The following is a 27,794-nucleotide window of genomic DNA, read 5'->3' on the forward strand; positions in this document are numbered from 1 at the left end:
AATCGAATCAACAGAGACAAGGAGCTCCCGGGATCGTGTCATACCACCACCATTTACATTTACTGACATCGATATGTCCTTCCCTTGAAGACTGTGATGTGAAATAGGCCTTTGATGCAAATCACCTCTAATAGCCTTGTTTGTTATAATACAACATACTCTGGAAGAAAGCCCTGGGAAAAGGAAGCCTGACCCTTATCCCAGGTGTTAGAGACCACCACATGAGTGACTGCTTTCCCCCTAGGGTGGCATATATCATTTCACCAAGATGACACCATTCTGTGACTGGATGTTGGAATGGCCTACTCAAACCCATGGGAGAATGGATGGCAAAGCCATGGAGTTTAGCATAATTCTTCCTTTTTCTTTGTCTACTCTACCTCAGTTTTTCTTTCCCTTCTAAGTAAGTCGTTCTTTTATAAAGATGATTTCATGTCTTTCTGGAAGAAGGTGAAAGATAAATGAACAATATCCAAATCAAATTCAAAATAGCAACCGCCAAGACCTGCTGGTCCTCCGCTAACTAGACTTGAGAGTATCCTGGATCCATTGTCCTAGGGTTTCAGCAGGTAAGGGAATCAGATTCTAAAATTAGTCTCTAATTTATTTCTTTTGAGGGTGATTAATTTTATCTGTTTCCTTATTTAACTGTGCTGGGAATTGAACTAGGGTCTTGTCAGTGCCAGACAAGTGCTCTACCACTGAGCCATGTCCTGAAGCCCTTTATTACTGACTTTGAAATCTCACATTATAGAAGTAATTGATGTTACAAGGCATTCAGAAATTATAGAAAAATTGTGAAGTGCAGTAAAGTGAAAACCATGCCTAGGTCCATTATCAAGAGAAATATCTTACGTCTTAAAGCATGTCAGATAATGTGTTATTCATGGGTTTAACCCGCCGTCTCTGGAACTCTGGAGCAACTCTGGACCGTGCCAATCTACAGGAGAAAAGGAGCTGCTTGTCTCCTCCCAATACTATTTTTGCCCAACTTGGCCCCAAGACAATCTCTCGTAGTGTTTAACCTGCTGTTTCCCCAGTCTCAAAGCAAGAGCCGGTGCTTTTCTTAGAACTTTTGGGGCCTATTTCAATTCACATGGCATTAGTGGGACCTTGTCATAGGATTCAAACACATACTATTTCCAACACCTTCAAGTCATAGCTCCTTACATCACTACCCAGTAAAGAACCCACCGTAAAGGAGGTAAACCCAAGCACCAATGGAGCTGTTTTCAAGGCAGGCACATATGCACCCACACAGGCACACATACATAAACAACCATAGCCAGAGTCGCCCAAGCTTGATGCCAAACTCCCCCTGATGATACAAGCTACAACCTCTCTCCCAGCGTTTGGGCCAATGTGAGCCTCTTCTCTATCAAGCATTCTCTTCTCTCTGGCTCTTGAGAGAGGCACCTGCCTGCACCCACAGTGATATTTCAGCACTTTCATTCAAGCACGCTTCCAGTGTTTTGGCAGATTTCCTTTGCAGAGTCTACTCCACCCACAGACACCAGGAAGAATAAATCGCTCAGAATACAAACAAGAGACGCTGCAACCTTGAGCAGCAGCAGAGAACCCAGCAGGCAGAGTGGGCTTTTCTCTCTTTTGTTTCTTTGGAGTTGGAGACTTGAGCAACTTCCTTGCTCAACCCTGAGAATATGCCTGTCACATGCACCTTATTTGATTGCTGACGGGCTTCGCCGGTGGTTCCTAGAAAACACAGCGATGGGTCTTTTTAGGGCTCGCGGAATGTTCAGCTAAGTCTGCAGATGAGATGCCTGCCAGGAAATTGGGCTCGAGCGATTTTTTTCTTTATCTTTAAAAAATTATGTTCAAGCAAAGCATACAAGTTGCTTCGGGAGGAAAGCTCTGAAGGCAGCAAGCCCGAGGCTGCCTGTAAGCTCAAGACTTATCTGGAAACTCTACAAGGTAGAGGATTTTCTGGAAGCCTCCATGTAAGTATTAAGGCACCCAACCCAGTATAAAGAAATCATGCTTGGAAATGCATTACTGGACCAGGGAACAATAGCCCATAAGAGGAATGTAATCTGAAAATATAACGTCATAATTAGAGATACCAGTGAGAAGTTGTTTTTTTTTTTAACTCCCAATGTAAAACTTCCATATAGTTGCAACATGGGCTGTCTCATTAAGAATAAATTGAGAGAGCAGAGCTGAGGTCCAGTTAGTCACCGCATAGTTGCTAATTGAAAGGCAGTGTGTGCTGGATAGTTTTATGTCAACTTGATGAAAGTTAAAGTCATCAGAGAGGAGGGAACCTTGATTAAGAAATTCTTTCATAAAGTGGGGTTGGAGTCAAGCCTGTAGGATACATTCTTAATTAGCAGATTATCTGGTAAGGCAAGCCTATTGTGGGTGAGACCATCCGTGGACTGGTGCTCCTGAGTTTCACACAGAAAGCAGGCTGAGCAAGCCGGGGGAAGCAAGACAGTAAGCATCACCCTTCTATAGTCCCTGCATCAGCTCCTGCCTCCAGGTTCCTGCCCTGTTTGAGTTCCTGTCCTGACTCTCTTCAATGATAGACTATGATGTAGAAGTGAAAGCCAAATAAACCCTTTCCCCTCTAGCTTGCCTTTTGTAATCATGTTTCATTACAGTCATAGCTAAGTAAGATAGGCAGCAACTGCAAGAAAGAGTATCTAAAACATTTAACCAGCAACTGGAAGCGATCCTAGAAGCATGATTGAAGCCAAGTTGATTGAAAGCCCCAAGTCCAAAAGATGCTAAAAATGAAGATAAATTGATAATATGAATTATTTTAAATGGCGCCAAATTGTTACTCATTCTTATAAAATCTTCTTGCTTTAAGTACAAAATAAACATTAAATATTACCCTCAAACCCTTTTAGAAAACAAATAAAATCTATGCATTAATGAATCTGGATATTATTTACTTTAATTAATTTTTACTTGTTAACAAAATGTGGGAAATCAGGGATTATAAATTGCTAAAATATGGCCATTTTTAATCTCAATAGAAACACAAACTAAGTCAAAGACATTGCATTTCATGGTGACATTACCTCAATCTGTCAAACAAGGATTCATTAACATGCCGGGTTCCAGGCAGGCGCTGTCAGAGAGTCTCTAGAAATACATTACTGAGCCAAGCAGATGCGGCTCAGGTATGTACTGCATCCAAAGTTTATAGGAAGACACAGGTAATGATAAGTGTGAAACAAATAGGTGAAGAATTGCTTTCGTAGTAAAGGCCAAGCCAATGTCAGACATGAGGAATGGATGATAGTAGAATGTAGTGATCATCCAGTGATCAAGAATGGATTCTCGGACAAGTGACACCATAAAAAGGTCTTGAAAATGATGACCCAGCTAAGCAAAATGGACATAGGCTGAAGAATAAAGAAATGGAAGTGTGTGTGTGTGTGTGTGTGTGTGTGTGTGTGTGTGTGTGTGTGTGTCCTGTATATGCAGAGTTTGGGGATAGAGCAAAGCTAAGCTTGAGCTGAGTACAGAAGTAACATTGAATGGCCTGTGGAGGTAGAGTTCTTATGTGGCTAAAGGCAAGGGAGAGAAGGAAAAGGAAACACTTAGGATGCTGGGCCAGGGGTTGGGGATTTAGCTCAGTGGTAGAGCACTTGCCTAGCAAGCACAAGGCCCTGGGTTCGGTACCCAGCTCCAAAAAGAAAAAAAAATGAAGCATGCTGGGCCAGTAAGGAGAGCATGGCAACAGGAGAAGAAAGATGCTGATGGACCAAGAAGGTTGAAAGAGCATGAGGCAGATTCGAGGCATCTTGAAGGCATCATTCAAAGCTGAACGCAATGTGTATGCATACCGTATATGTGAAAAGGGAGGACATGAAACTGTAAACATGGGTGTTATAAGAAAACGAGAGACAGAAGGCATGCTGGCTGAGCAGTTGAACAATTTCATTTTTGCTGAGACCAGGGAGAATGCTGGATGCAGGGTTTGGGGCTGGAATGTAAAGTCAGAGGTTGTATTTGGAACACAGTAAATGTGAGATGCTTTTGAAACACCTGAATGGTGAGGTCAAGCAGGCAGAAGAATTTCAGAGAAAAAGGCCAGGCCTGGAGATGCAGCTCTATGAGTCATAAGTGTGTGGATTGCATTAAAACTGTGAGATCTGATGAGTTCCTCTGAGTGGGGATGTTGTGGTGCTGGGTGAGAGAATTGAAAGGACCTAGATGTTCAAAGAACCAATATCTAACCCGTGGACCAGATACAGTGGGGTGGAGAGAGTTAGAGATAGGAGTGTGTGGAGCAATGGAAACTGGAGGATGGAGGCGAGAGTACTGGAAGAGTCGCCAGCAGGTATCAGTGTGGGGATTATGGGAGGAGAGAAAGAAGCAGTTTGCTGGGTTTTAAGCATGTGTCAAGGTGACTGCGGCTGGAAGTCTGCTAGAATGGAGACGCAGAAGCCAGATAGCTGGTGGGCTGAGAAATGAAGGTGAGGTTCAAGCAGGGAAGCTAGTGTTTACAATGTTTTCTATTATTTTAAACTTTTTAATTATGGTAAAATACAGGATATAACATGAGCTTGTTCCTGCTCCTGGCTGGACACTCCATAGCAGCATGGGTATTTCTGATCCTTTCCAGACACTCCACCATCCAGCTCCAGAGTGGTTTCACTCTAGGAGTCCATCCTAATAAAGGCTGACTGAGCACACCCTCTCCATCCTGAGCCTTTGACTTCTAACTATAGGTTGTACTATTACTAATTTTTTAAATGTAGATCATATAAATAGAATCACATATTTGTTTAGTGGCTGGCCTATCTTAATAAAAGCCCCCAAAGATTCATTCCTCTTGAAGAATATGTCACAATCTCATTTATCTTGAAGACTAAATAATACAGATAGCCCTATGCACCCATAGTTCTTATATCCACAACTCAACAAATCATAGATCAAGGTATTCAGAAAATGGTCACATCTATACTGAACATGAACTCTCTTGTTATCGTTCTCCCAGGAACACGGCACTATTGTCATAGCACAAATGCTGTAGGCATAGCCTGTGATCTAAGGGTAATTTAACGCCAAAGAGAGGATTTCACGTGTGCTGTGAAAACATAGAGCCTTTTTAAAAAGACACTTGAGCATTCATAGATTTTGAGGTGCCTAGCCCTACACCTTCTTACAAGACTGTATCACATTTGCCTTTTCTCTCCATTGGTACTCCCATGGACAAAATTTGTTTCCACGTCTTGACTACTAGGAAAAGTTCTGTAGTGATTTTTGGTGCCCAGGCCAGCGGCTCTTCATGGCAAGAGCTGGAGGAATTGTATAGTTTTGGTTTGTTTGTTGGTCCTAAAGCTGTATGTTCTTAGTAATGACTGCAAGAGAAAAAGACAGCCACTGAGCAGAGAGGAACAACTAGAGGAAGCAGCAATGACATAGGGGAGGCATCACTAGGGAGGGGACAAGTACTGGTTCTGAGAAGAGAGGAGGATGGTGTGGCTGGAGAAAGGGGTCCCTTGACAGCTTTGGCAGGGGCAAAAGGAAGAGTCCATCTAATGACTTCAGTTTTCTCAGAAGTGTAATGCAAGTTCCTCTGCTGGGGTTACTGGAGGAAAGGAGAAGAAGAGAAGGGAAAAGAGGGGAGAAGAGGTGTGGAAAGAAGGGATGGGGTAGTGTGCTACAGGGTGGTTTCTGATTTGGCTGTTCCTTACCCCTCAAAGCAGAATGTTTGTAGTGGTCTGACAGCTGCTGCCTCTTCCACAATTTAATCGTGATATAATTGGCGTTGGGTGAGGCCTGGGCACTGTAATTGTGAAACTCTCCTATTTGACTGCGTGTGTTACATGGGCTGAGAATGAGGGGAAGATGAACACCGCGTTCACTCTGTGTGACATCTGAAAAATGTTGAACACACAGTGTAAGGAATAGAGGGGGGTAACTCAGACCCGGAGCGGGAGTTAAAGCATGCAAATCCTTAGACAGGAGCAATAACGCTGCTTCTTTTAAAAATGTGATTACATAGCGTGGTGGATAGAGCGAACAACTGAGCGCTGCATATCCCACTATCGCCAGGAGAGGAAATCTCAAACAGTCTCATCCCAAAACAATCAAGCATTTGGGGTGATGGATATGTTAATTAGCTTGATTTAATCATTTCCAGTCATATTAAGAAAGAACTCAGCATCACTTTGTACTCCACAAAACACCCACAACTATCATTTTCCAATATAAAACAAACAGAGGGCAGCTCCCCAGGTGAGCCTACCTTGCCGCACGGTGGAACTGTCTCAGAGCAGGAAAGCCAACTGGTCAGAAGAAAGCTGCAGGATTCCCAAAGCATCAGGGTGTGTGTGTGTGTGTGTGTGTGTGTGTGTGTGTGTGTGTGTGTGTGTGTCTGTGTGTGTGTGTGTGTGTGTGTGTGTGTTTCCTGTCCCACATGTAACAAGTTTGGCAAGACTCTGCATTAGATTTTTTTTCTTTTTCAACTGACTCAATTAAGAGCCCGTCTTTTTCTCTCCAGTGTCACCATCTATAACGGTAACAGTTAATGTCACTATATGCCCAGCATGCTTCTAGACACTGTGCCTAACAGTTCTCAAGCAGTCCGTGTATCTGCTCTGCATAGAAAAAGTGAGAAACTCAGGCACATGCTGACACACGTAATTAATGAACCATAGCATGGCACTTGAGACTAGGAAATCTGGAACTAAAATTTGTGCTCATACCACCACTACGATCACCACCACCACCACCTCCACCACTACCACCTTCTCCATCACCAACTCCACCACAGCCACCACCACACCCAGATGTGTGAACAAAAGAGGGACCTCCAGTCCTGAGCTTCTTGATACACAAATAAGACAGGAGAATAAACAAGAATTCACCTAGTAAGGGCCCCTCAAAGTCCTGGGAGAAATGCCTTGATAAACTGTTGGCACCAAGCCTGATGTGCATAGCTGTAATCCCAGCACTCGGTAGCATCAGAAGGTCCAGGCTAGCCTGGGTAGCAGACTGAGATTAGCCTGAGTGGCAAAGAGAGATTCTATGTCAAGATAGATAGATAGATAAATAGATAGATAGATAGATAGATAGATAGATAGATAGATAGATAGATAGATGGACAAATAGATAGATAGATGAATACAGAAAGCAACCAAACAGAAAAACATGTACAAGACCTTCCTGGACACACGGGTGTAATGAAAGGTAAAGGGTGGACCTAGTTAAAGCTGACAGTGCAGTGGCTGAGCAAGAAATACAAGCCAAGGCCAAGCTAACTTCTCTCTACATACTATAGGAGAAGGCTTCAAAGGTAAGCCAAAGGCCAATTTGGAACTCTGCACCTTCCCCATGGAATCCTGAGTATCCATACAGCTCTATGCTAAAGCCACCGAGGCAGTAAACTGTCTGCAGGAAAGGTGGCCATGGCAGAGTGTAGGCCAGTGCTACAGAGTGGAAAGTACAGACAAGTTATTGGACTTGACTGTGGCTTCAGGGGCAGCCTTCTGCTTTCCTGGACAGTCCCCTGGACATGAGCAATCCTGTGATCCACAGACTCATGAAACAGAGAATTGCTTCCACTCACTCCCAGTCAGTCCTCTTTCTGGCTTCTAGACTCCTACCTCTGGTACCTGCTTTCCTAACCCCAAAGACTTCAAGTCACATGATACATTTTGACATGATTCCTATTCCAGAGAGTACTGAAGCTATGTGACCCCTGGCTGTAACAAGTGTTAACACACGGAATCTACCAACATGTCTGAAGGTTTGGAGGAACATGACACCGATAGTCTGTTAGATGGTATTGCTGAGACCATCCATGGCCGGGGACAGTAGCCTTCCTCAGCCCCCTTTCTAATTCATTTGTCTCTCTTTGAAAGTAGCAAGAGACATCATCATGCTGGATTTAGCGCATTACTGATTCTGTGCCTTGTTGCAATCAGGGACTGCTATGTTCATTTGAAATCTAATCTCTGTTCTGTCCCTGGCAATGCGCTCAGCAGGGATGAAGGAGGCTGAGTGAAGGAGGTGAGTTGTCAAGGAGTCCTTGATGGGTGCTCAGCAGAACGGGGATTGAAATCTAGTGTTTACCACCAAAGTTCTGCACCCTGGAATTGGACTCTGATGAATTGTTATAAGGAGTCATTTTGACATCTGCTACCAATGCTTCAACAGAAGAGATGTCCCATGACCACAGGCTTCCAGGAGAGCAGAGGCTTCACCTTTGAGACAACCTAGTGCTTGAGGAAATGCTAACCTTCAGTGTATAGAATGGCTCCCAGTGATCATTGTGGAACACTGCAAAAGTGATGGTGTTTATGAGCAATTCCGTGTTAATGACTAGGATGATGTCATAGCACTTACAAAAAAGAAAAAAAAATTCTTCCTCCAATCTGTTGTTTGGGGAGAATCCATCACTCACTTGCCAGAGTTTCACCTCAGAGGCTCAGACTCTTAAAAGGCCCAGTTTAAAATAGGAAATTCATCTAGCTGGGACTTCAAGGGTTAAATGGAGTCTTGGTGATCATTGGGAACATCTACTAAGGGTTCTCCTGGTAACATGGTGATAAGTGGTAGGAAGATTTAGAGGATTTAGTGTCCTGTGGTGAAAAACACTCATGCTGCCTGAGGTAATTCCATCACCCACTGTAGTCTCTGAAGGAGGCTCACAGGGCTCTGTCTGATGCCATCTCAACTCCCTGTGCCCACAGCAAGACCTTCCTGGCCTCTACAGCACTCAAAGCAGTTAGTGTGTGTGTGTGTGTGTGTGTGTGTGTGTGTGTGTGTGTGTGTGTGTGTGTGTTGTGTTGTGTAGATTGACCTCTGATGTCAAGATGTGGGAAGAATGAAATTCTAGTATGTATTGGTAATTAGTGCAGCATGTGGCATGTGCAGGGCCTCCTAAGGAAATCACAGGTGCCTTGTGGTAGGAGACTGAGTACTTAGAAGCTGGCTTCCATCCCACAGAGGCTGAGAGTCTCCCACTTTATTACTTCACTGGCACTGGACTTTCTAGGTTTCTGCTACATTGAGAATTGCTCTTGAGTTCAAAGCACAAACATGAACTTAAGATGGGGTGCCATCCATGTGAAGGAGCCTAAGGTTACTCAAAACTGTCCCCTGAAATTAAGCTTGATCACAGATTTGCCAAAGGCTTGAGATGCCGGTGTGGAGATGTCTGCCTTGCTGTAGTACAGATCTGTAGTAACTGTGAAAGAAGAGCAATTTCCCCAAGGGGGACTTGATTAGAACTGTTACCTCAGATTTGATTAACCAACATTAAGACTGACCATCATGCCTTTCGATGTCAGCGAGCACCAGAAGCCCATACCTTTTTGTCCCACAGCATGTGATTACCTGAAAGTTCTCAATATGCATACATTGGACACAGAAAATCTAAACCTCATGACTCGTGCAGCTAAGCCAGTGCTGTGGATGTGTGGGCCAAAGCATCTTGAAACAACATAATGAAGAACAGCAAATTGAAGCCAGAAGTTATTCCACCCATTGTTGGGATCTCACCTAAGCCATAACAATGCTGTCCAGGTAAAGGTGAGGGTGTTAGTGTGTCAGCTGCAAAGCTCAGTGCCCAACTGGCTGTCCCTACCCAAGCACTGTCCCGGGAGAGGATATGAACAGTGCATTGGATGTCAGAACATATTACTAAACTTACAAATCCATAACCTGGCCCTTGCTCTGCTCTCCTATGCAGAAGCCCTCTTAAGATGTCTGGCTGATCTTGCAACTTGCCTGGGGAGTAAATTGTACTGAAGGGCTCAACAATTGTCTGATGGCCTGTCAGTTTCTTCTTATTTTTTATTCTTCTCATCACAAATGAGTCTCTTTGTAATGCACACTTGAGCCTCCAGTGAGTTTAGTCAGTGTGGATCAGCCTTGGTAGAAGTGCATCTGGAACACTGAGATCAAGTTTCCAGGCGTGTCAAGCCTAGGCTTGACTTAGAGGTGTGGCCGTTCACTCAGATCTCACCCTGCAGGGTTCCTGTGGTCAGCCCTCTTGCCTTTTCCCAGCGGGCTGGTCTCCAAATTCCTGTACTCCTTTAGTGAAGAGGTTAGAGAAGAAAAGGCTCAGATAGATTGGTAATAAATACCCAGGTGTGACAATCTCCATGGAGTGGGGGGAAAGAATTTATAACAGTCTCTGTGCACCAGAGATGAGGCACAGGCTAATGATGAGGGGGCTCAAGCATCAGTTCTCAAAGAAGACACATCCTTGTCTAGTCAATACAGACTCAGAAAGGAAGATATACCATAGGAGTGTTTGGCACATGACAGGTAATACATATCTGTTGGATCAATGGCACGCACTTGCTCAATAAGCTTATGAAGAATAAATGCACCTAAGTGTCCAAAGAAATGACCCAAACAGCAAGACCCCATCTCCTCCTCAGACTCAAAGCTTATGGGATTTGAGATAGGCATTTAGTGTACAGCAATGGCACATGCTGCCCAAGGAACAAACTGTGTATTCACACTCACTTCAAATTGTACAGCATTAAAAGCAGGAGTACACTTCCCCAAATCTTAAAAATGTACAGACTATTTCCCCAGAATATTTGACTAATGGTGAGGATTGGAAGGAAGGGATGGAGGGAGGGAGGGAGGAAGGAAGGAAGGAAGGGAGGGAGGGAGGGAGGGAGGGAGGGAGGAAGGAAGGAAGGAAGGAAGGAAGGAAGGAAGGAAGGAAGGGATTATTTCAGAAAGTTCTGCTTAGAACCATCAGTCATTGTAGGCATTTAGAAGTGTCCAGTCACAGTCCATAAGCTGAATAAAATACTTAAGGCCAAGCTGTCATTGGCCTTCCTTTGTGGGTAAGCAACACATTTATGTAAGACAGATCTGGGAAGCAACAGGAAAACAGGCTAGAATATGATTTGTAATTATACAAATTATTTGCATTAAGTGATCAAAGAAACATAAGAAATGGTTAGCTCTGAATGGTAGGTCCCCTTACTGGCACTTTTCCATGTTTTTCGGCTGACTCATGTATTCTCATTTGTCTACCATTTACATAGATGCAATTATAAAAAGGTTATGATTAAAAAAATTAAAGTTATTACATTTGGACAGTTCCCAAATAGACTTTATTTGGCTAAACAGAAAGCTATAAAATTATAGATATTAGATAAAAGTCAGACCTGCTCTAGGGACTGAAAAGTGGAAGTGACCCTGGCTGTGTGTGTATGATGACCTGATGGATATAACTCTGTTCTAAACTTCCAGAGTATGCTGGTAGCAAAGGCGAAAGGGGAACAACAGTAGATGATGCTGTCTTCACTTGCCTTAAGGAGAAGGATAATGGATTCTCCCCCAAGAGGTGAGCCTTCCAGACACAAAGATGGCAAGATGTGCCTTTGTTAATGTGTTAAGGATCATACAGTTATTTCTCAGGGAGATCATCAAAGGCTCATTCAAAGAACTAAGTTTTGAATAGAAATCTCTCCAAAAGTTCTTAAAAATCAAGAAACTGTTGAAAACAACAGTAAGGGGAATGAAACCATACTTCATTATCATTAAATGTTGAACATTGATGGGAAGGACCTTGGAGTCATACTTCCTCATAAAAAGTCAAGGGTCGGTGGGGCGAGATAATTAACTCAGTAAAGTGAAAGTGCGGAGTCAGGGCCAGAGTATCTTGATATTTGCTGGTCTCTATTCTTTGTCTCTGACTTGTCTGTCAATGTGTGTGGATGTATCCTCGGATTATAGTTTCCACTAACATGGGCATGTTATCTCCCACCCCATCTATGTGTGCTTGGGAAGGACGAGTCATGTGGAATGGGTTCACTGACTGCATTCAATGAGAAGACTATGCACAGATATGAGTATTAGGATAACTTTGCTTAATTTACACAGCTTTGAAACTTAAGTAAGCAAATTGGTACTGGCTAAACACTTACCAAACACCAGGTATGAGCCTCAGCCTTGTTTATACACTCTCTGGTTTCATAATCACAATTCTATCAGGTGGGAGCTCTCCTTGGGCCCAATTAATGGATGAGGGCAATGTGGTATTTGTAGAAAAAAATGCCTTGTCATATGCAGGAGGTGGAAGTTCCCAGTTTCAGAATACACACCTATTTGGAATCTAGACCTTCAGTTCCTAATTGCTCAGCACCTTCTGCAGTGGTGGCATGAGTTACTGTGCCTGCCATTGGCTGAGATGTGTTGAGCTAGGCACTAAGATCAGTCGACACTGACCTCCCATGACTTGCGTGTAATTCAGAATGGCATTAGTTATTCAAGTCTTATCCAGTGTCTTAGGAAGCTCAGGTGGAGACCCACATTCATCAATGCCTGCATTCTGTCTAGCAGGTCAAATGCAGAGGAAAAGATACAGTGGGGCACCTGATGAGTCTCTACACAGGAATTGGGCAGAACAAAGACTTCACTTACCCCTCAGTGGGCCTCAGAACTTGTAGTGTGGGCAGAAGTGGGTATAGGAAGTTTTTTTCTCTAATCACTGACTACCCCATTTATGTGTGAGGCTACTACATCATGTAGCCACCAGAATCCCTGTCCAGCTCAGGAGCACCCCCACCCACCCCATGCAGCAAGAGCAGAGGCTCTAGCCCTTTGCCCACCTCAGGGTTCCCCAGCTGTAGCATTCCATCTGTAATATTGAGAAACAGCTGGCAAAGAGAGTCTGGGGAGGGACCAGAGGGACATGGCTGAGGAACCATCAGGGGACAGGGAAACTATGAACTCATTGTGACAACCTGAGGTGCAGAGCAGTAGGTTATGTGTGCCTTTCTGCTCTGCCTCCCCTAAGTGCCATTGGTCTCTGTGTCTCCTCTCTTGTCATCCACCCCAGATCTGCTGTTCCTGTCACTCATTTATAAATCCCACTTTCAAGATGCTCTTCTTTGTAGCATGAATGGTCAGTGAGACCACCAATGTCCCTCTACCCAGGGCAAGGTATCCAAGTGCCTGTAGTACCACAGAACAACAGGAAGTCAAGTATCCCTCCTCACCCTTGCCATGGTCTCAGCTTTCCTTATCCTCCTCAGTGGGACACTGCCCAGCAGCTCCTTCTGCTCCCTCCAGGCCAAGCCTAACCTCCCTTGTGTTCTTGCTGTTGTGTGCAATAATCTTTTCCTTCTGATCCCTCTTAGGGAGACTGCTCAGAGAGATTGGGAAGCTGAGTGTTCAGTGAAGGAACCTGCCAAGGGTTACAGTAGTAGCAGGTGTAGAGATGCGGAGTCACCAGCTCTATTGGGTTAGTGGGACATGCTTGCTTCAAGTTAACATTACCCAGAAGTTGAGGCACCTCAAGCATTTTCTCCCAACCCTATAAACTCAATTTCCTGTCCATTCATGGACAGCTAAGACTAGAACTCCTCACTCTGGACCTGGTGTACTATGAGCATCTCTTTGCTCTCCTCAAGCTCTGCCTTTAGTCAGCCTGCCATTCTATCTGCTAGACAGCAGGTCAGGCTGGGAGCTGTGGCTGTCCTAGGTGCTGAACCTTGGTCTGTAAGCCATGAACTGTTAGTGGGCATAAAAGAAAGATGCTCTCTGCCTGACTGGTTTTAGTTTAAAGTTCATTTATAAAGCGATTCTATTATCTCAGTTCCATTACTGCATGGTGCAAGATCACTGTTTGTCTAGCCATTCAAGTTTCTCCGGGTCAGTGTTCCTCTTGTTGATAGTGATTGCAGAGAGCAACTAAATTCAACACCGACCTCATGTCCCACCATCAGCTATTGCTTGGTGTGACTTTTTGGGGCCGAATCCTATCTAAGTCCTCATATGATTGTAACTAAAGACACACTTATGGTATTAGAACAAGCAAAATCAACACCTTTTCTTCCAAAGAAGAAAAGGAATGTGCCAAGAATTTGTCTAACCCTAACTAACTTCTGTGTGGTGCCTGGAGTCTTTGAGCCAGTGTTAAAGACTATTCTGTCGATTTATAGCGTCTTTCCAAAATGATTACAGATGGGAGTCAAGGAAAGAGAAGGAGAAATGAAAGGAAATGAAGAAAGCTTGGAACAGACAAAGGAAGATTATACAGAAAGGTCAGACAAGAAAAGCAAATGAGGGTAGCTTCCTCTAAGTATCACATATGAAATTAATTTTCATCAACTTCACAAATATCAGTCCTTAAAAAAGCCTCTGTTTCTGCCTCTCCCTCCCCTTCTCCCCCCCTCTCTTTCACACACACACACACACACACACACACACACACACACACAAGCATACAAACACACAAATACACACTATATCTTATTTCTGTGGGAACTTCATTAAGATTTACAAATTGTCATGTTACAACAACAGGTTAGGAATAAAAGATCCCTTTCCAGCTCTACCATATCCAAAGCTTATGAATATCCAATCTCCTCTCACTTCTCATCATGCTACATGTCTTTGCTAATGCCATTGTTTAAGAAGTACTTAGTTGTGAAATCCTAGAGTGTACCTGCCTACTTTCTAAGTCTCACTCCCATTCAACTCCCTTCAGGAAGCTTTCCCATGTCACCATATCTGTGAGAAACAGCTTCCTCCCAGTTCTCCATGATTCTTAGATTATATTGCTGTTCCAACACTTATAAGTCATTTTGTGAGATGAAAGAACAGGCCTGAGGCTTTCTTCTTCATTTGAGTTTCGCATGACTTTTGGAAGGCAGGGGTCTATCCTCTCTTTGGGGATCCTGTTTCTTGGAACACAAATCATGTTGGTTTACAAATCAGGCACATCATAATGCTTAAGTGCAAAGAATATCTTTAAAACTTATGAAGGATCCAATTTATTGGCATTGCCATGAAAGAGCCTTGAAACCTTGTCTGATTCAAGGTCCATTTACAAAGTGCTGTAGACTATGAGTATGGTGAATAGACAAGGAGGACTTAGAATAGGGAAGATTCTAGACAAGCATTATAATATTCTCCTAAATAACACAAAGGGCTAAAGTCTGTGGAGTTCTATCCTGTGCACTGCAAGGGTAGCAGACAGGAAGGTGTCTGCTTCTGTAACCTACTCATGAACCCAAGCATGCCCAAGAAATATATTCCTGGCAAGAACTTTTCTAATTAAATCTGAGTGTGAATTTGGAATTGTAGGGAATAAAACACACTTCTTCCTACTCTCTGGAGGGAAGATGACTGTACACTCGTGGAAAAAGTAGTGAACCAATTGTTTGGAATTTCAGAAAATTTCTCCCAACAGCTCAAATAGTTAAGATTCCAGCTACGTCTTTCTAGGTACTAAACAAAAGGCTTTGTTTTGAGAACACACTAGATGGATATGTAAGCCTCTGGAAATCTAGTTGTAGGAATCCCAGAGGAGGCACCTACCAGCTTCAAGGCAGCATTAGAAACATGTTTATGGAACACCCTCATGAGAACCTGGGTAAATAATGCTGTGTTAGCTTCCCTCGTACACATTTTCTGGCCCCTGGGAAGGGCCAACAGCATAACATGTCTGGATTAAGCAGCACTTTTTAAATTCCAGTGTCCCTAAGACCTTGGCTCTTTCTCTTTTCCATGAAGAATGTGAGGGTGGGTGTGTTCTTCCGCCCTTTTTACCATCATTTTTAGTCATGATATGTCTGAGACTTTTACCCAGGTTTTTACATCCCTAGAAGCTGGGAGACCCCTGAGTTAAGTTATAACCACACATTCTTCTGTTTGCAATCCCCCACTACTCTACCTAGGCTTACCCATGTGACCAGAGGCAAGCTATCCCCCTCCTCTGATCTTCACATCTCTGGCCAAGTCCAGGAATGTTGAGTTTTGTTTGTTTGTTGTTTTTCATTTTTTTCTTTCTTTCTTCCTTTTTTTTTTTTTTGGACAGGACTGTCTCAAAATCTGAAGCATCCTCTAAATGGGTCAGTAAAATGAGCTTCAGTGACACAGCAGAAAAAGCGGGGTAGGAAGTATGGTGCTTCCGTGATGACAGGGTGTTTCTAGGGCAAAAGTTTGCACAGTAGCTTAAGTGTTTTAATATTAAAGAGTGGGTTCTATGGACCTTCTACATACACCAGTGAGCACAATCTGGTAATTAGCTGCCTGGTTTCTGCTGTGCACTCTAGGATCTCATGCAAACTCTAGATGGTAGTGATTCACCTGACAAGCTTGTGGAGGCAGCCATCACTCTTCTTTCACATATATGAGCACGTTCTCATCTGCCTACATCCACTAGAGGGTCAAGGAGCCTACAGACTCTTTCCAGGTCACCAAAGAGCCATTTATCCAACCCACTCTCTTTTACTAATAACACATGCATCCATCCCAGATAAAGGAGAATCTCCCAAGGAGGTTAAAAATCGCCAGAAGGCGCTGTGTTATTTTGGTTGTTTTATTGCATTGTGAACATCAGTACAAGGTTAAAAAGACACAGAGACAGACATCAGAAGGCTGCAAGGAGCATACACATCAACATATTGTACATACAAAAGGGTACAGAGACACTGACAGAGCATACAGTTCCACATACAATACAGACGACAGGGACAGGATGTGGTTTCATCCTACTGCATTCTACATGAAGCAGCATCGGGTACAGAGAGAAGATGAAGGTTGGCAAACATCATAATTTAACATAATCAACATCCATTTTCAGTATACATTCAAAAACAGCACACAAAGCATCATTACATCTCTGGGGTTAAGAAGGTTTAGGAATCCACAGAGAGCTTGTCGAGGGCCATGTCAGGTTGGTCTGGGAGAGCAAGAGAAAAACCAGCTAACAGCACAAGGAAAGCAGCTGGAGAAAATCCATGAAGCTAGGTGGGGACCAGGGGGAGTTGGATACTCAAAGCCACCATGTCCTCCAGAGTCTTGATGACAGCAAGAAGATCAAAACTTTGTCTCTGTGGCTCAACTGAGCTCCATCCAGACCACTAGTCCAGACTTCATCTCTGTCTTCCAACCTCCTTTAACAAATTCAGGGCTTTAATTTGATTTGTCAATGACCAAAGAGGAACCCTGCTCTTATTTTGTTATCTGACTAGGTTCCCAGCACTGGATAATAGGCAAAAGACATCCTCCTGATGTTGAGAACTTCCAATTAAAAACGTCCATGTTGTCAGTCTCAGGGTTCCAGCTCTAACTTGGTCACTGACCAGCTGAACCATCATAGGCAAATCATCTTACCTCTATGATCCTGTTTCTTTATCTGCAAGATGACAGTCCTAGCTAGGAGATGACCTCCAAGCCTCTTCAAAATCTTACACAGAGAAATTAAATTGAGTTTTAATAGCACCACTTTCTGAAGGAGAAATAAAATAAAACCTGAAATGGTTGATCAACGGCTGGATTCAGCCTCTCAACCCTTCTCCCCACACCCACACTTACCCACAGTGAGTTCCTAGAGGCATGGTTCTGTGCCCAAACCAACCTCAAAATGCTATCTCTTGTCCTGTTGAAGGAAGGCTTCAGGAGGTTATGTGTCCACCAGAGCTTCCCAGTTAGATGTGACCCCAGGACCCCAACCCAGAACCTGGTAGACAGAGACTGCTTTTACTTTGGACCATCTGCACCTTCACATGTCAGAGTGAATGGACTGAACTAGAGATGCTCTCCAAGCACTGAGGTCTCCTTTTGTGTTCTTGCGGCTCCAGGAGAAGGGCCTCTGAAGAACCAAGTGGGAAAAAGGTGATTTGGTATCAAGAAATTATCTACTTCCTAATAAAGCCCTTGTGAGGGGACAACTGATCCCTTACCATGTCTATCCATTGTTCCTTACCTTTTCCCCTCTGACTCCACCATCAAGTGAAAGAACAAAATTCCCCTTTCCCTGACACCATTGGAGCCTTCTAGGGTATGTGATGGAAGGTTCCTTTTCTCTGATTATCTCAAGGTGTGGTGGCCCACCTCATCTTCTTTTCTCTACAACTCAGAAGCATGGCCTTGTGAACAACCAGAGCTGGCTTTGTTTCATGCCCTTTTCTCTCTGTTGGCCTATAGCACCTATGGAGGAGGCTGCCAGCTCAGCAGCCTCCCATTCCTAGAGATGGGATTACATCACCCCTGGGCTTTTCTCTTCAAGTATGCAGCAAGCCTCGTTAATTCCTGTAATTAGCTCCAAGCCCTTTAATTGTCTTTCCCATCTTGAGGATGGCATCTGTTTTCTTGGCTCAATAGCAGTGCTGTAGCCTATGTTCTTTAATCCTTAAGTCCTGATCTCTGAAGTCAAACAGACTCAAATCCAAGTCCACTTACAAGCTGTGTAATCATAGTTGGTTACTTAACCCTACAGCTTCCTTTCTAAGGCAGGATTCAGGGAAACGCTCTCAGGCCAACCCCAGTGAAGACTGAAGGCACTAGTGCATGACAGGACCCACACACAATTCCTGGCACACAGCTCCCCTGAAAGTATTTCCAATTTGGCATCCTGGTTTCTCTGTATACCTAAACATATTCCATAAACCTTCTGAGGTGATGAAAACTCCAGTACATTCACAATATAATCAATCACCCCAAACATGGCTGGGATAACTCAGGAAATGAATTTTTAATTTGATTTCATTTGAATTAACTTAAGGAGTTGTCTATGATCAATGATTTCTATATTGAAATATGCAGAGCACTTTCTCTCTGACAATCTCTCTTCTCTGCTACACACAAGAGGAGGCCTGGCCTTATGAACACACCCCAAAATGTGTTATGAAATGTGTTCTGGGCTAGGAATGGACAATCGACATTATTATGGAACAAGGAGCAGGTTACTTCACTTCTGTGCCTTAGATTTCTCATTCCCAATATTGTTGGCTAATGTTCCAAGATCCCTTCCTCTGGGGGCTGTTGTATGTAAGCACACAGGCTGGATGCAGAGTTACTGCAGGTAACTAGTTCTGTAGATAGAGACTGCAGTGTGAGGCTCCCTGGAGTTTTAGAGCTGCATAGTCTTTCTAACCATTCTGGAGCTCAACAAAGCTGCCTTTCCAAGCAGCCTCCGCTGATAGCTGCTGTATGTTGGGAAGAATTTCCTTGTGACTCCAGAATGCAGTTTTTGATGGTATAGGACAGATGGAAGAAATGCGGAGAGCGTGCATGTGGCAAACACTTCCTGGAGTAGCCTCAACTGTCTGCTGAGACTTCACACTCCATGGGCTGAGCGAAAGCTATTGCTCCCTGTCAATGCTCTGAGTGTGTATGAGTCTCAGTGCTTCTATCTGTAGCCTATTCTAGACAGCTGAGTAGCCAAGAGCTGTTCAGTTAAGGGAGAGATTTTTTGAGCCCACCAGCTACCTTGTGATGAGAGACCTAGGGAGCACATGTTTGAGAGTGAAGCACAGCTAACGTTTGTGTCTATGTGTTGATGTAATACACACAGAAGTCCTCCAGATGGACTTGGAAAGTCTGTAAGAGGGAATACTATCACACTTCTAGGGATACCCCTATGCCTGATGCTTGCCCAACAGTGGAATGGTTAATATGTGTGTGGGCAGTTGTGATAGCCTTGTGAGCCTCTCTAAGCCCGCTGCTCATTCTCAACTCAATGATGCTTCAAATTTTAAATATGTGCTGCCCCAAGGTAGACCCTGGCATTGAAGCATTCCTTGCCCTCTTTTAAGAGAAGCTTCTTGGCTGGGTGTTAACTCCATATCTTGAGGAAGCCTCTATGTGTTGCTGCTAAAGGAGAGGTGTGACCTCAACTGTTTCCAGCTCCTCAATGTCTAGAGGTTCCTGGGCTGCTCTGCTGACTGAAAGCATCTGGTAGCATTTTCTCCTCCTCTGTACCTAACTGCCTTTTTTGTGACTGATCACAATGACAAAAAAGTAACAGGCACACTTACTGAGTAAGAGGACACTAGGCCTGGCACGAAACTAAACAGTGAAGACCCATTACCCCACAGATCATTAAGAAAATCTTTGGTGATTAGAACTCAGATTCAAAGGAAGCAAAGAGCTCCCACAATGTAAAAAGTTTAGTTTTTATATCAGTGGCTGAACTATGGATGGCTGCATGAGCAATGGATGAGTAGGGGTATGGGCCATATATAAAGAAGGAACTCTGAGAGTTCTCTTTGGGAATCCTCCATACACAGATGGCCTTAATAATTGACACTTCTTTCCCACAGCTTCTAACTGTGTGATTTAAAAGTTTGGCCTGCAGCCAAAACAACACAACTGTTACACATTCCACAGATAAATCCGTCCCCTGATGCTTTAAAAATGAAGGGGACGGAGAGAGTGTGATCCCTGAACATATGAGCTAACACGCCTACCTAGTTCTCAGGGATGACGTGGTGGCTGGGTCATGTCAGAAACATGTTCAGCATCTGTCTGCATGTCACTTAATCAGACCATAGCATGCCTAGGACACAAGGTGCAGCTGTCACAAGAGGGGCTCTGAGAGAGTATCATGGGCATGGGGCTCTTCTTTGCAAAATTCTGGCAACTGATACAGGAAGGGGGAAGAAGAGAAGATGGTACCTACCATAGCCAGCCAGGACCTGAGGCATGGGCCAGCCTCTCTCTCTCCTCCTTCCCTGCTCTGTGACATGGAAAGTGTCTGTAATTCTCCCAGACCCTGAAGAATATATTTCATTTGGCCTTCAGGCCAGAAAATATGGCCAGTGACATAGCTCAGTCTACTGGCTCCATGGACAGAGGAGAGGAAGGGGAGAGTAAAGAGAAATGCTGTGTGGAAAAGCAGACTGCCCGAAAGTCACAGAGCTGGGGCCTCCCTGAATCCAAGACTCTTCACTCAATGCACATATAAGACAGCTGACAGAAAGGGCTTGTTCTGGAGTTTGCATTTCTCAATTAGAGCTATGAAAAGTCTGCTGGAGGCCAGTCAGCACCTTGCCAGTTCCTTACCTGTTTGTGACTTTTGTTTGTTTTGGCTTAGGAGGCTAATCTCTCGGTGAACCTTAGACTATGGGGCTCAGAATAGCAGGTCACCTTCACCAGACAGTTGAGGTCCTTAGCCAGTAATAGTTCATTTAAAAATGAACATTTTGATGACTGTAATGACTGGCTTCTGACTGCAGGCACTTTGACTCGGTGGCTTCCAAACTGCCTTGAGATCAGGTTTCCCAAGTGATTCTGACACACAGGCAGGCCAGGTGCTTCTGAGCTGTGACTTCAGATGAGGGGACTGACATTATTTCCAGCTTACGTAGTACCTGTCCATGTTGTCCCCATCCTCTCACTAATGTACTATTCACTGAAAGTTCCGTGCACATGTGGACTTGTGGAAGTGGAGGGTAGGAGTGGAGTGTTAGGTAAAATAGTAAACCAGGGAACCCGTAAACCAGGGAACAGCAGAGCTTTGATTTGTAGGACAGGAGAGTTCTGTTTTGGTTTGGTATGGGGGAGTTTCGAAAGGCCCTCACTTGAGGCCTAGGTAGCCTGAAGTTCACTATGTAGTCTAGGCTGACCCTCTAAAATTCAGCCACCCTCCTGTTCCTAAATCCCAAATTTAGAGTTACAGGCATGAATATGCCAGTTGTTGCTTGTTTGATTTTGCTTCATTTTTGTTTGTTTTTAAGATAGGTTGTTGCTGCCTAGTCCAGGGTGATCTCAAACTCAGGACACTTCTCTGCCTCTCTTCCCTATGGTGGGGTTACCAGTGTGTATTGTCACACCCTAAAGAGAACAGAAATTTAAGGATTGGGTGATGGGAGCCAGACCCATGAGGGAAAGGGTCTGGACAAAGGCATCATACTAAAGAATGAGGGGGACACAGGGAGGAACAGGACTCTGGCTCAGCACTAAGAGGATGAATAGCAGGGAAGAGCAGGCACTCCTGGCTCAGCCCTCACCTCAAACACCATGTGACTGAGGCCTGCCTACTGCACGGAGAACCTGACTTAATTGGTATTTCTTCTAATTATCAGATTTAATCACCACCTCTCCAGTGAGATAATTTTTAACTCAAATGAGAAATTAGTATTATAAAAGAGCAAGTCTGGGGGAAAAAAAGAGCAGAATTCAGTGAGGGACAAGTGTTAAAGTGACTCTGTGTACTGGCATTTTACTCCCTTTGCTCTTCAAGCCATCTTATAAGCAGGAAAGGTCTGAGGTCTCTGGGCAGACTCCTGTCAGCTCTCTCCAACTAGGGGAGAAATCCATAGCTGGCTGTCAAGGTATTAAGGCTGCAGCCCCCATCTCTAACTGGATCCCCTTCATTGATGCTTTCCACTTAGTGCTCCATAGAATATCCTGCTGCAGTATCCACAGAAGAAAAATAAAAGACTTCTTTTGATTCTTGAGATTTGGTAGGTGGTGTGTGTGTGTGTGTGTGTGTGTGTGTGTGTGTGTGTGTAAAGCTGGCAGCAGGATTTTTAGCTTGGCTAGCTAGCCAAGTGGCCACAATGCTCAAGAGATGGCCTTGCTACATAAATGAGGATACTCTTCTGTGTGCATGGTAGTCACTGGCTAAAGGTTCTGGAACAATTTTTACATGGGGGAAAACTTAAATGAGTTTCAGTGCTGGGAAAGGCAAGGACAAAAGGCAGCCAATGAGAAAGAAGACAGCTTCCATGTTTCCTCCCTGCTGATACGGGGGTTTTCTGACATAGGTTAAATGACTGAGAGAAACTGCAGGATGAAGGACAGAGACACAAATGTAAGCTTATGAAGATCCTGTAGTGGGGACCAACAAAGAAACAAAGGGAGGGGAGGGTTGGGGAAGGGTTCGGGAGCCCTAATGCAGACTGAACTTGAAGAGAGACTGAACCAGGATCTGGTATCAGAGGTATGCTTCTGGTCACCCAGCCTCAGAGGGGGACGCCCTTACCTCGATCTGTTCTGGGGTCTTCACCTGACACCTAGACAAGGGTCAGGGGTCAGCAATTCTTGGTACAGAGTAGGGATGAGGTAGAGAGAAGGCAGTGTTTACTGAGGCTTACCATGTAGAGGTTCATGCATCACTCACTCTCCACAACAACATTAGGACATATCCATCAGACCCTCATTTGATGAACAAAATTCAGAACCTTAAGGTAGTCTGAGGGTTAGTTTGTCCACTGTACACACTCACAATTAGTTAAGGGATGTTGCTGACCATTAGCCATCCACACAGAACAGTTAGTTCTCTGGTCAAGGAATCATTACTGGGTCCCAGAAGTAGCTCATCAGCTGTAGGTACTTACCTTCAGGCCTGGCTTTGATCCCAAGATCTCACAAAGTGACAGGTGAGAGTAGGCTCCAAAGAGTGGTTCTGCAGCCTCTGTGTGCATGTGTCATGGTATGCAAGTGCCCTAATGCTAAATACCTGAATGAATGAATGAATGGAAGGATGGATGGATGGATGGATGGATGGATGGATGGATGAGTTAAAGTTGAAGGAGTGTGAATCATAACTTCCCTGAGTGGACATAGTTACAGCTAAGGGTGCATGGACCCTAGACTGAGGTACAGGAGGCTGACTGCTTTGAAGACTGTGTTTTTAGCACCAGTGGACACTTGGTATCTCGCATATCTCATCCTTCTTGGACTGGACATACTCAGATAATTACAAGAAAAATAGGGAAAATCGAGGAAGACACACCACTCCCCTCATCCGGCATCAGACTTCATCTCCAACATCTTCCATAGGTTCCCTGTGGTTTATACACCTTGACACTAATTTTCAAGCATGTACCAGGTCCCTGCAAATAAGGTCCCCAGGACTCTTTGAGCCTTTTCTTTCAACCATGTTCCTGGCCTTAGTTAAATAGAAGCCTGCTGGGCTATTTTCCAAGTGGTAATCTTTATCTCAAGTCTTTCCTTTCCAGTTATACCCCCTGATGTCCAAATCCACTCATCATTCTTTCTCTGAACTGGCCCATTGTGTAGATAGCAGATGTGTTTTCTTGACTACTGAGAAGGCTGTAGCGCTGGGCTTGCTCCCCAGCTCCCATTTCCCCATCTTGAGTATTTTGGCCTCTTAGAGAATATATTCTCAGAGAAGAGGCCAACTGGTGAAGGACTCCAGAAGAGCTTAGGCTAGAGGTCCACTCCCTCACTTTATACCTCCAGGCTGTTGGAAAGCCCCCTTCTCTGTCTTGCATCTCCAGGGTATGGAAGAGGCCTACAATGCTGGACATCTCTTTGGGTGCATGCTTTTTCTTGAACTTCCTATCCCCTCAGGAATCCACCCCCATTGACCATCCACTCCCAACCCATCAGAATTAATCATGGCCGATGCTCTGCTCTCATTGAGAGGATGGGAGGCAGGGCTGAACCTCTGCAGATAATGCTGAGCCCATATGTGGGCTCCTAGTGACTGTAGGAATATGTAAATAATGCTTCTGGTTTAATTAGATGCACACTAACATCCCACTCTCTGGAAGTCACAGTGGTAGGGGGAGATCTAACGTATCTGCCCAGTTAACCTAGGATGCCCTCCTCCATCCAGGTCCATTGTAAGTCTGCTCCCATTTGTTCCCATCATCCCCTCACTTTCCCTTCTCCTTGTCCCTCCACTTCTCTGACCCCTACTGTCTGTATTTGAACTTCCTGTACAGTATAATGGGGTTCACCCTCATTCACTATTCCTTCCCCTCTCATCCTTTGACCTCAACCCTTTGAATACCAACAAACCAGTGGGAGAATTTGGCTCCAGGTCTCCACTGAGGAACTTGAAACGCAGGCCAAAGAGTGGGCATCTGTGGCATGTGTGAGCCAAACATGTTTGTAGGAGAGGTATCTGTTCTATTAAGCTATGAATCAGGCCTTCTGTGACTATGAAGAAACCACGGTACTGTCCTGTCTGCTTTGATGGTAGAGGAAGGCTGTGAGGACAGCATGGGAACCTGAGTTCACCATAGACAGGTTGACATCTGAGGCTAGCTAATTTCTTGCATGGTGAGGCATGGTGTTCTTCCAACTGTAGGCTGTTCAGCAGTATCTCTGACTTTAACCTATTATATGCCAGGAAACTGATACCAGTCCAACCTGAACTAGTCAAAAATGGCCCTCAAACATTACCGTATTTTCCTCAGCCAGCAACAATGCTCCCATCTGAGAACCATTGTGGAAGCCTGGCTTCTCTGTTAGGCATCTAAGAGGCTATGTGCCTGAGTGTTACACTAGGATGCTTGCTATGCCTGCCCTTTGGCTCTGTCTGCTGCACTTAACTCTCTGAGTGTTTCTTTTTTTTTCCTTCCCATTTTGCAAATGGGGTCATTGCCTACTTCCCAGGATTAATGAGAAGAACAAATGAGATACAAACTATAAAGTACCACATAATACTACATGAAATATGTTTAATCACTACTCTGTTATTATATGCAAATAAGACTCTGGCTAGATACTCAAGGGAGAGTTAATTTTAAGTGATGAGGAAAGAAGGCAGAATGGGAATCCAGTAGATTGGATTGGGAGGTTTATGCCAAAGTGTCTAAAGGGGAGAGGCACTGAACAGTTGGACTGGATGAGAGTAAGGAGCAAAAGTAGGAGGAGACTTAGGAAGGCACTGGAGCCCTGGAACTGCACTGGGGCCAGGAGAATGAGGTCTGATTTGGAGCTCTTTCCTGAAGTAGGGGGAATGCTTTGATTCATGGGGGAAGGGTTCTGTCTTGGTTTGAAAGGCAAATGTGGTGAGATGGGAAACTGGGGGAGACCAGAATATTGGAGACATCTTGGCCAGTTCAAGAGGGAATGCCAGGAAGGCAGAGCTCGCCTAGGTGTGGAAACCTCCCAGGTGAAAACTGGGAGAGCTTTAGAGAAGCACCTGCAGACACCTGCTCTCTTGGCTGCTCACATTCTCCTGCTCTGTCCTCTGGAAATGGTGCCCTGGTTTTCCTTTGGGGAGTATCTGTTTCTTCATTTTCTCTGGGTTGTGAAAAATTGATTTAGGATTGAGCACCTAGCCCACAGCTGATGTGCTCCAGCACTGGTGCTCCCCCTAAGTCACAGGATATTAAGATACACATGTTCCTGCTGATGCTGTTAACCCAGAAGCATGTTTGGGACCTTTTCTGAGAACAGAGATGTATTAGTGATGATAATATCTGTTTATTAGGATGTAGCCATGCCCGAAGTCTAATATCCACCTTCCCATAATGCATATCTATGTATTTGGGGGTTAAAATGAAATAATAGGTTCTGTCATAAATTTGTGCTTAGTCTCACTTGAGTTGGTCTTCTTCGGTGATGTAAGGGGTCTGTGTAGGAAAGCAGCCAGTTGGCTGGCAAAGCAATCAGGAGCCAACCTTGGTAGCAGAGGCTAGGACACTTCTCCATCCTTCAGCTTGTTCTTTCTATAAGAACATATTGAACAAGTCCATGGTAAAAACCTTTCCCAGTAGTAAAGAAGGCGAGGCATTGCTCTTACAGCCAATCATCCAGGCTTATAAGTACTAGGCATCAAGAGGTCCCCAGATCCAAGAAGAGGAAGTGTGTTACTACTCTGTGTGGGCTGGCCCTGGGCAAATGCTCCATTGTTACAGTCCTTCAAGCTCTTCATCCCAAAGGCCTCCTTCCATGCCTCCCCACCACTACCCAAACCAATCTGACAGGTTCTTTGTAGCCTGCCGGGAAGCTGGCATAGAAAACAGGAATCCAGAGAGCTCCCACCCTAGCTCTATGGCCAGACTCCAGGCTTTCTAGAGGGGTCGGTCCAAGCTAATTTTATTACAAGCTGGAACTGAAAGGTGAATGGCAGTCCAGAAAGAGCGTTGTCAAGAGGGTCCTCGTGTTAGCAAACTACTGAACTCAATGGCTTCCAATGGGAGACAAAGCACAGGGCATCCGTGTGCTGTGCCTGAGGCTAATCCTACTGTCCAAAGCTTTGTCAGTGTGTTCTGACTAGAGCCTCATGAGGAGCCTCTTGATTATGGTAGGGGGTCTCTTTCCATTCCTGTCCCCAGTGCCTTAGCAAGATTTCCTGGGTAGCCATGTAAAGACAGTGCACAGCCAGTCCTTCCCTATCTTCCTTCCAAACACATCCCACACTCTTCCTGAGAAGGCTGCTTATGGCTAGTGATAAGCCAATGACAAAGTGCAGGTGTAGGGGTACATGTTCAAGAGATCCATGTATGAACAGCTACTGGAAAGTGATGGGAACTCTAAGAGAGCTGGTGCCTTCTGGAAAGGTCCTTATGTCACAGGAGGTGAGTCCTCTAAAGAGCATGTAGGACCTTCTTTCTCTTCCTGGCTGATGAAATGAATGGCTCTGGTCTTCCAAAGGCACCCACCTCGATATGTTGTTGCATCACACAAGCCTCCATCCGATGAGGGTACCCAATCATAGGCTGAGCCCCCAAAGCTGAACCAAAGCAAGCCTCTTCTCCTATGACATAATTATCTCAAGTATTTTGTTAGAGTGGTGGCAAGCCAATGAACACGGAAAGTTTCTCCGTGAATGATGGAGATCAGTAATGGGAGACAACCTCTGACCTTGGCTTCCCAGCTTTGGATAGTGCATTTCATGGAAGCTCTCCGCACCCCCACCTTGGTTGACAGGGGAGGAGGCGAGACTGCCATAGGGTATTGTTTTGTTTATTCTCTCTAGGGCTGCTGATGGGTCGTGATGGTCCACCTAGGCAAAAACAAGCCAATGCATGTGTACAGACAGGAGTGGCAAGTTTTGTAGCCCACAAGTCCCAGGTCAGCAAACTCAATGTAAAGAGCCAAACACTCCAGATTTTAGTCTGGGTAGGTTCTGCGTCACTGCTGCTCACCTTTGCCATTGTGGCTCCATGTAGCCATACACAGTGCATAAACACACTGGTGTGATTGTATCTCACTAAGAGTTGTGTGCAGAGCAGACAGATCTACAAGGCGGTCACGCTATTGTCTGAATTCCAGGCTTATGAGTGGTATGGTGTACCAGTATAGACATGCCATGATGGTCTATTTTCTCTCTCCCCTTCTTTGGTCAGTGCTTTATTTCTTCCCTTCTGGATGAGTGATAGCAGCTGCTG

The 27,794-nt window shown here is 44.6% G+C and overlaps 1 protein-coding gene and 1 long non-coding RNA gene across 4 annotated transcripts in view; one reads left to right on the forward strand and one right to left on the reverse strand.

Annotated features, from left to right (window-relative positions):
• Positions 1-27,794, forward strand: part of LOC120095122 (uncharacterized) — a 145,020-nt gene that overhangs the window by 67,484 nt on the left and 49,742 nt on the right. Inside the window, exon 2 of one of the 2 annotated variants that reach the window (XR_015631731.1) lies at positions 11,209-11,302. The exons of the other annotated variant lie outside the window; for it this stretch is intronic. This is a non-coding gene — a long non-coding RNA (uncharacterized LOC120095122). The remainder of the gene's footprint in view (positions 1-11,208; positions 11,303-27,794) is intronic. 2 annotated transcript variants of the gene reach the window in all.
• Positions 1-27,794, reverse strand: part of Shisa6 (shisa family member 6) — a 295,429-nt gene that overhangs the window by 34,151 nt on the left and 233,484 nt on the right.

The sequence above is a fragment of the Rattus norvegicus genome, chromosome 10, assembly GCF_021556685.1.
Source record: "Rattus norvegicus strain SHRSP/BbbUtx chromosome 10, alternate assembly SHRSP_T2T, whole genome shotgun sequence".
Lineage (NCBI taxonomy): Eukaryota > Metazoa > Chordata > Mammalia > Rodentia > Muridae > Rattus > Rattus norvegicus.